Raw genomic sequence first — 9,442 nt, 5'->3', positions numbered from 1 at the left:
GGTGTGAGGAGAGGGGTGTGAGCGCGAGGGGTGATGGTGTGAGGAGAGGGGTGTGAGCGCGAGGGGTGATGGTGTGAGGAGAGGGGTGTGAGCGCACCACTGTGACTTGGGCAGGAAGATGGTTCGTAGCACCGAGCGAGTCTCCCGTGTGGGTTTCGGAGCCCTACTGCTGGCCACGTTAGCTGGGCAGCTGCTCGGGAGCTCCTCTGCAGCTGAGTGTTCTGTGAACGGTCGGCTCGCAGGCATTGGTTTTCAAAGGCAAAGAAACAAAGCCCGTTTTTAAAGACAGCAGCCGAAATCACTTGGGCTGAACAGCAGGTCTCCAGTTCAGCGTGGAGGAGGTGTGTAGTTAAGGACTCTGCATACACCCCAGCTAGCAGGCGGATCACTGACCTGGAGGGACTGCAAGCAGGGCCGTGGGGAGGGCTGACTCCGCAGTTAGCGCCTCGGGGGTGCAGCAGCAGTGAAGTGAGGGGCCCGAAGGGCTCYGTCAGCTCTCGTTCTTATGAAGCCGGTCAGGCTTTCTGCAAGGTCCCTTCCAGCTGGACAACCCCTACTGCTTCACTATCTGCTTTTTGTTCTTTATTGGCAGGATGCTTGATTCTGTTCTTGAGCCTTGCGCTTTTTGCAGGCTGTYTTAGAGTTGAGAACAGAATTAACATTCCCATCACTACCAACCATGTCCATATGGTTTTAATTGCAGCTGCAGAGCTGACCACTACGTTATCAATTTTATGCTGCTGTTTGTTGGAGAAGATACAGAAATGGAGACACCCTGTCTGCAGACTTTGCTCTAGGCTCTTCTTTATTAGCAGCACCAAAAGTTCAGATCAGTCTCATTCCTTGTTAAGGTCTTGTCTAGACCCTYGTCTCCAGAGTTTTGTGACTGAGGTTTTCCTTCAGCAGCTCCTCTCTTCCCTGTGATTCCTGCTCTGAGATTTCTTCCTCTCAGGCCTCACACCTCACAGGCCTCAACAAACCCTTTTATCTGTGTTTCTTGTCTAAGAAGGTGGAAGCTTCATGCATAAATGTTCGGTGCCTACATGATTAGGAGGGATCATACGACTTAGTGCCGACACTGTGGTGTAGAGCAGCGCCCAGCGCGTGGCTGGCCTGTGGGAAGAGCCCGTCTCGCGTGCTGAGCCCCTGCGGCAGGTTAGTGTGAGCGTCCGCAGCCACAAAGAGTTCGCTTGTGCTGGGTCCTTGCAGACTGGCAGTGCACAAGGGCTCTTTGTCCACACAGACTCAACTCCTCTGCATAACTTCACAGATTAAGAAAGAGGCAGAGGTTAAGTGAGCTATCCTAGGCCAYACAGTTATCTATTGGGAAAGCAGAGCTTAAAAGACCTGCCAGTTCTTAATCCTATATGCAGTGGACAGAATTGCATTTCCAAATTTCACATTGATCAGATTCTTGGTGTCCTCAGTACACCAACATATGTATTTTTCCTTTTTTTAAAACAACATTAATTATAGTTGAAGCACCACTGTTTCTGCAAGGAAGACAACTGCAATGTGTAATGCCCTGTGGTAACGTGTTGTGTCGTATACCCCGTTGTAATACAGGCCCAGGTAGATATTTCAACCATATTTTATTCTGAAATCTGCTAGAAATACAAAAAGCAGGATTCASACACAGTGACATGATGCTGTTACAATACCGCAAGAATGTCTTTAAAGAGTGGATGGTTGCCTTGCATTTGCATCCTCAGTGTGTGAGCTTACCAGTTGATTTGGGTATAAAATGGGCAACTGGTTGTTTGGGCTGGTGAGTCTAGCGAGCTTTCAAGACGCATCCCCAGCTGCTGGCCCCAATGCTGGACTACTCCAAGGAGGAGAAAAGCCAGGAGGCGACTTTGCAGGATTACCACTGSAGAGCGCTGGGGGTTTGGATGGACAGTTTTAGGGGCCTGATTCTGCTCTCCACTAAACACCCTATTCGATAAGCACAGTGTAGCACTGTGCAGATTTCTGTGAATCATAGCTGTGTTGACTACACCCTTCTGAATTTTTCCGCAGATTTTTCTTGATCACTGCCATGCTTTCTGTCTAGCCAGTGTGGATTATGCCATTTATTTACTATAATGATGTGGAAGAGTGTTTCTTTGCAGYCTCCTGACAACACACTCTGACATACTGAGGACAAAGAATTTCTAGGCTTCACACCTAGCCTGCAGCTGGGCACCTGTGGAGGCAAGGTGGCTTTAAAAGAGTAGTAGTGAGTTTTGTACCATGAAGGGACTGCTCAGTGCTCTCTGTTCAGGGAACGTGACAGAACAGAAATTTATGGTGACTTCTTCCATGTACCTCCTTGCCTCTCAGCCTTACAGATTACTTTTTTCTTCATCCTTTTRTTCAGCAAAACAGACCAGAAACACTTGGCCTCTTACACTTATCCCCAGACTTCTTGTCCCATCCTGCTGCATGGTTCTGCAGTGAAGTCGTTATTTCCAAGGCAACTGGCCGTAATCCCACAAACACGGGATTACAGCCTCACCACAGGCCGAGGCAGCCCTGCAGCGAGGCTCCCACCCTGCAGCTGCAGCCCGTGGAGCCGGGYGACCCGCCGCGAAGCCGAGGGGCCCAGGGGCCTCCCTGCAGAAAACCCACACAGCAGCACACGGYTCCTCCACATCCACATCTAGCCCGGGGAAAACCCCCTATCACTTAGAAGGCTGGGTTAGCGAAGGAAACGTGAACTATCTCTCATCTCTCACTCTTTTTTTTTTTTCTGGTGCTTGTGAAATTTGTTATGACCTCAGCCTTCAGCTTATTTCCATAGCCAGACATTTATAGCTGAAACTCCACGCCAACAGCAGGCTTTTCCTCACCCATGGGCTTGGCGTGTGACATGATTGCAGTAGTGCGCTGCCTTTTTGCACAGCTTACTACCTTGCAATCCATGCCAATCATAAAGCACTTTGACAGTGTTAGTTCATGACACCAGTATAACCTCATGTAGCAGAGAGTTAAGGAAGGGAATTTGCTTTGGTTTTGCAGTTTTTTARCACAAGGATGTTGAGTTATGTTGTTTCAAGAATTACCGCAGACAATGGGAACAAACCCAGGCCACTAAGCTAGCTTGTGTGATACAAATGCAAGGGTGAAACCCATGATATAGTTCATGGAGTTTTATGCTAAATAATCTGTTTTTTGTTGAGAAGATCCTGCACATTGTTGTGTGCTTGTGGGATTTTCTGTTTGTTTTTGTTTTTCTGAACTCTAATACCTGATGCATAACAAGAAGTCAGCATTTAGGCTGCTCATACTAGGATAGATAGGATAGAGGTGTTGGCCAGCAGTCATGCAAAGCTATGAAGTRTGATGAACTGCCTGCCATTATAAAAAGACAGATCAAAATTAACCTTATCAAAAAAGTTGCCTCTGGCTTCCCCCTCCCTGCTGTGTGTTTTGGTGCCGCCCCRACGGAGCGGAGACGCAGGCCGAGGTTGGAGGAGGCAGGACTTGCTCTGCTCCGCAGCTGCATGGGCTTAGGTCAGCTGAAAGTGAAGTGTTTGAAACCACAATCTCRGAGGGTGAGGAGGGAGAAGTAGCTCATTCCTGAGCCATTCCTGTAGGTGCAAGAAATGACATTGTTTTAAAATCATGTGTTTGGGGGTTGATGGAAGATGCAGCAGGACATGCATGTGTAATACTGCCTGCATCAGGAAAAGTGGGTTTCATGGGCAGCCTCCAGAGGAGCTGGAATTGTTGCTGCCCTGAGCAGAGCCCAGCAGTGGGAGGCTCAGGACGTAGTGGGCGATGACACAAGGGGCCTGCACCGGGATGTGTCACTGGTGATTCAGAGCTCTGGTCTTCCTTCTGAAGTGGCTCTGGAAGATGAAGCCCAGCACGATACAAGGGGTCTGCGTCTCTGTCAAGCTGCGGCTTTAGGATGATGTGCAAAATGAAGGTCCCGTGCCCAAGTGTTCATGCTCGGGGCAGATGATGTGCTGGGCTGGGCTCTGGGGACCTGCCGGGGCGCTCCCTGTGCCGTGACACGTGGGGCCWGCGCAGCCCCCTTGCCAGGGTCCAGCGCTGCACCGGGCCACGTGTGTGGCGGGCGAGAGCACCCGCCAGCGTGGCGGGGATGCCTGAACATGCAGCACGGCTCGGTTGGAGCTCACGGAACAGTGTGGGGAGCAGCCCTCAGCCAGACAGGGGAAGGGTAGAGGGGGCCTCACTGCATCCTCCTCCCAGCGGCAGCAGCAAACGTGGTATTGAAAGCAGGATGTTTGTTACTGTAAAAGCCGAGACAATTAGAAATGCAAGCTGCATTTTTCCAGAGAAAACATCAGTGGTTTGAATTGAGGCACAGACAGGAAAAGGAAATGGAGAAGTTCCATGAAAACTGAAGCAGGAAAACGCAAGATGCAGATACAAAGGGATAGTGAGGCAGCTATCTGGTCTCCGTTTGCGGGAGCGCACATGAACTGCATCCTGCAGGCTGGAGCTCGCCCCAGCCTGTGGGTGCTCAGCAGCCATCTGGAAATCGGCAGTGTCTTCACAAGCCGGCTCCCGGCCTGCTCAGGATTCCTGTGTGTGGGATGAGGTCATTTGGAGAAGAGCAGACGCATGGAGCGGCTCCTCTTTGCTGAGTCAGCTTGCCAGGCTCTGAGCGAGGCCCCCTCAGGGCTCCCCTGCTGCCTGGTGCTACTGTGCGCCCCAGACCATCACCTGGGCTGGTGATGCCGTGGGCGTCAGCAGGACGAGCCTGGTACGGGTGCCACATCAGGGGCTGGCCGCATTAACATAGGGTGAGTCCTGCTCGGGAGATGTCCTATGCATGAAGTGCAATCAGGAAGACCTGATGGGAGTTGCTGCTATAAGAATGTGTTGGGAGGAGGATAAAGGAGAAAAACAGCACGTGGAAATATGCTCTGGAAGCTTGCTGGCATATTGGAATCCTTAGGGACAGGAGAGGAGCAAAGCCAGTAGTGTTACTGGAGAAATAAATCTTAAGTGCATTGCCCAGAACACTCCTTGAAGAAATAATGAAAACCAGACCGGGGTGCACAGCTGGCCATGGTCCCCGGGAGAGCCTGTGCAGAAGAAAACAAAGCCCTTGCTTTGCTTTGAGCGGGCACTTTCCTGACTCAGGCACCTTCCTTTCTTGCCTCTGCAAAGAGGAGGATGAGGGAGTGCGTTAAATTTCCCCGCCAGGGAGCAGTTGCTATGGATGGATGGAGGAAATGGGAGGAAGAAACAAAAAACAAACATGCCGGCTGCCTTCCTGGAGACAGGGCTGAGAGGATGGAAAATATAACTGGAGCAATTGGCTTGTTCAGCTGGTCTGGCTCACGGCTGCAAGTCGCCACCAGCAGCATCTTCCCCCTCTCTGCTGAGAACTGCTGAGTCCGTTTTACAGCAAACAGATTGGGATCCAGTAGCCTGCATTTCCATTCAGTTGAGCAGAGCRCTCAGGTGCTCCATGTGTTTGTTGCTGTGTGTGCAAGAGGGAAGGTGAGAGGGGCCTGTGTGTTACGAGCTGGGCTGCCCCTTGCACACTCTGAGGGAATTGAGTCAGTGTAGGGGAAATCCAGGTGCTCTCACTTGGCCAAAGTCCTATCTGAGTGTGAAATAGATCTCTCTTCTGGTCTGGCACTAGCATTTCACCAAAGACAAGCATTAGTGGTGAGTGCCCTTAGCCTGTGCTGAGAAGCATGTCGGTTTTCCCCTAAGCCTCTGTCATGAGCCCTGCTGGCCTGTGCCAGACCTCAAGAAAACTGAACTTGGTTAAAAATGAGTGAAATTTGGAAACAAGCAAGTTGTGTTCTGTTTGTTTTGCAGCAGGTCTGATCACTAGAACATCCTACTTTGTGTTTATCTGACAAGCTCAGAAACAATCTGGGCATTTGAAGGAGCTTCTTAAATGAACCCCTGCTTATCCGAGAGGCCCCTTGCGTAGCGTTGCTGGGGATGCTGTCCATGCTCGGCAACATCAGCCTGTGCCTCCTCCGTAGAGGCCGTGGCCCAGGCTGTGAATTCTTTACTGTGGCCTCTAGTTGTGGAGTACAAATACACAGAGCTTTAAGAAGGGGCAGCAAAGTGAGAAAGAAGCTTGAGGAATTAGAAAAGTTCCTGAGTCTTCAAGTTATGATATATCTTAAGACAGCATAGCAGTGGTTTTCTGTTTCTAGATCTCTAAATACTTCCAGAGGAGACTGGGAGTCTTATATGTAGTAGATGAAAATGAACTGTTAGTAGACTTGTTCTTCTCTGCTGCCTGTTGTGGACAGCTCATTCCACAAGCTCTTGTTGCCCACAAACTGGGATTTGCTGTTTTTGGAGAGACTTTGTCTCCGCGTTTGCCATGGGCACTGGAGTAGCTCTGGGCCCCGATGCCCAAGGACAACCCCTTCCAAGGGGTTTTGCTCATCCAAAGCCTTCATTAAGTTCCATTAAGCATTACTGGAGACAGGCTCTTGTACTGGTTCTCAGAGCAGTTGTGGATGGTGTAATCTGTAGCCTGAGAGCACTATGAAGAAAGGAATGCAGTCCTAAAACTACCCTGACTCCTGCTAATCCTTAATAAGGTTGCAAATAATTTCTGTATTCAGTAATTACCCAACTTTATGTCAGTTTGGGCAGGTGATTGAAATGAGTTTTGATTGCTTTGCTCAAGAAACATGTAATCCTGTTGGAGTGCATTGACAGTGATGCCTGGTACTTTCAACATGATAGTTCCTTGAAAACATTGTCCCAGCATAAGTGCTTAGTTTGATTCTACCTGTACATCTGCTGCTTCCTCCCTTGCTCCTGCCGCCAAAGCCCCAGAGTACATTCCAGCCAGGAGAACACGACGTGGAGCCGCTTGGCCTGTGTCCCCAACCCCCGCCTGCCTCCTGCTCCCTGCGGACCCCTGCCTGCGGTGGGTGCTGCGGTCGCAGCTCTCCCCAGCACGTGAGCTGCGGAGGCTGCAGGGCGGTGTGGAGGCTGCAGGGTGGTGTGGTGCCTCGGGATTGCTGTGCGTGGTGGGAACGGGTCACTGACCGCTGGCGGGTGTTGGTAAGCAGTTTCCTCCAACTCCCAAGTTGAACAGCAGCAGTTGGGAGAGCTGGGGCCAACAGCACTGCTGGCTCGGTGCTGTGATCGTCAAAGACTCCGTGGAGGTCTCGGTGACCCCATGCGTCTCAGTGAGGAGGGAGGCGAAAGAGCCTTCGCTCTTTCGACAGAGAGTGCACCAGGAACGGTGCGTCGATCCCGCAGATCCCTGCACCCAAGGGACTCTGGAAGCCTGACTGCTGGCAGAGAAGAGGGAGCAGTTTTATGCGAAGATACTTGGGGAGTGCATGTGCAGGGACGGCAGGTCGGCTGAACACTGTGGCATTTTGGTGCTGGTTATTTCATGATTGGTGGTGTTCTCTGGACCTGTGTTGTGCCTGCCTGTGGAAGAACTGCTGATGGGGAAATGCAGGACTCAGTACCTGTTTTCATGCTTTGCACTTGAGGAGGAACAATAGCATTCTGGTCTTTACTGGCAGGTGCCTGAGCTCTGCTCCCAAGCAGTGTTTGGGCAGCAAACTCTTTAGAGCAGCAACTGCTTTTTGCTGTGTCCAGAGCAGTGATGTCCTTGCCATGCTTCTGGCAGCTGTACTGGCTGTCCGCAAACATCTAGTAACATGTCATCCCACCRGGTTTTTCTGAGTAGGTTATAAGCTGTAGGGATATGCTACTTCTACATAACTTGGAGATTGCCTGTGCTTCTTGTTAAGTATGTTTAGAAGCAAGCGAACAGGCCCTTGCTGATTGCACCTGGAAGAGATCCTATGGAAAAACCTCTTTCCATTTTGAATGTTTGGGCACAGGGCAGCAGTTTTTACCATGTATTTGTGTGTCACATAGCAACTAGGAGAGAAGAGCCTCCCTTTAAGAGAGGGACCTGGTGTTGGAGTTGCTGTGGCTGGCAGGTGCCCAAGGATCTGATACAGACTGGGCTGCTGGAACTGTGCAGCCGCTGCAGTCGGCGATGCCTCTCTGCATGACACTGATGCTGCTGTAACTAATTAACCGCTGCTTTTTTTTCTGGTGCCAGGTGAACAACCTGGCACCAGTCAGCATGGCAGGTGATACCCTTGCACTTCTTGGAAAACAGGGGTGAGGTTTCAGGGGGTCTGGGAGTAAGGGCTGAGGGTCCCTCCCGTTGAGCAGCAGCCCACCTACCCTCAGAGGAGAACAGAACCTGCATGGGGACATYAGGGTTCTGGAGCAGGAAGGGTGCAGTGGGGAACCGGGTCCTCCCATGGCCTCCTGGCGCTCCCGGCTGGGCACCTGGCCGTGCCGGAGCCGTGGCTCTGATCGCTGTCCTGCGGGAAGGGGCCCTGGGTCCGCTTGGACCCTGCTGCTGCCAGGGGCAGGATCCGGCTCAGCCCAGCCCAGGCTGCCACGCGGTCTGGGCACACCGGAGTGCCGTGGGCAGTGGTGAACTGGCTCCTCAGAAGCTGCTGACAGCTTCTTCCTCCCAGATACAGATGTAGTAAAAACACCCAGAGCTTCAGCTGACCAAATAACACATTCTGGGGGTAATAAAAGCTTTGGACCATGGAGCCACATGAAAGCATGTGTGCATGTGGGGAGGTGCCTGCACCGATCTTTATTCTATAACCCTTCAGCAAGACAATGATTTTGCAGTAGGCGCTGGGTGTGCAGCATTACCCTGCTGCCCCGGGGTGCTGCGTGGGCCCCGGTGCTGTAGGCCCTGCAGGGACAGGAAACAAAGGAGGGTGGAGTGGTGGCACTCAGGAGGGCAGAGGTGGCACCCAGGTGGCACCCAACTCCGCTCTGCAGCCTGGTTCCAGCAGCAGTGCGAGGCTGGCAGCTGCGCTGGTGCCGGCCCGGCTGAGGTTGGCTCAGGACACAGCACTGTTAGCTTTGCTTGTTAGCTGTGCAGGGCAGCAGGGCTTTGGCTGCAAGAGAGATCGCGGGCGTTGTGCTGGAGTGGTGTGTGCACTGCCTGTCACGGTGTGCACAGCCCATCACAGTGTGCACAGCCCATCACAGTGTGCACAGCCTGTCATGGTGTGCACAGCCTGTCACAGCGCACTGAGGCCTGGACTCTGCACTACCCGGAACCTGGAGTCTGGTACCGCTGTGCAGGACCAGTGCCCGTGTGTGGTGCTGCTGTGTGGTACTGTGTACAGGTGCTCAGTGCGTGAGGGCCCAGCCGGAGCCTTGTGGTGTGCAGGCCTGGTGCTGGTGCACGGTGCTGCTGCTCAGCCCCTGGTGCTGCTGCATGGTACCCGGTGCGTGGCGCATGCAGCCCAGGGCAGTGAGCAGCGCCCGCGCGCGGCCCCGCTGCCGCACGCCGAGCGTTGTGCGCGGTGCCCGGGGTGCCCGGCCCCTGGTGCCCGGGGCGGGGAGCGGGACACGGTGCCCCTTGTGCCGGGACCTCTGTGTTCGGGCGCGGGGCTGGCGCTCCCGGTGTCCGTGAGGCGGCGCGTGC

The 9,442-nt window shown here is 52.8% G+C and overlaps 1 protein-coding gene across 1 annotated transcript in view; it reads left to right on the top strand.

Moving 5' to 3' along the window:
• DPYSL3 (dihydropyrimidinase like 3) overlaps positions 1-9,442 on the top strand; it is a 35,538-nt gene that overhangs the window by 733 nt on the left and 25,363 nt on the right. The window lies entirely within an intron of this gene.

This window comes from Nothoprocta perdicaria, unplaced genomic scaffold, assembly GCF_003342845.1.
Source record: "Nothoprocta perdicaria isolate Ctin4 unplaced genomic scaffold, notPer1 scaffold_107, whole genome shotgun sequence".
In the NCBI taxonomy this organism is placed as follows: domain Eukaryota; kingdom Metazoa; phylum Chordata; class Aves; order Tinamiformes; family Tinamidae; genus Nothoprocta; species Nothoprocta perdicaria.
This window is presented reverse-complemented; position numbering and strand designations above follow the sequence as displayed.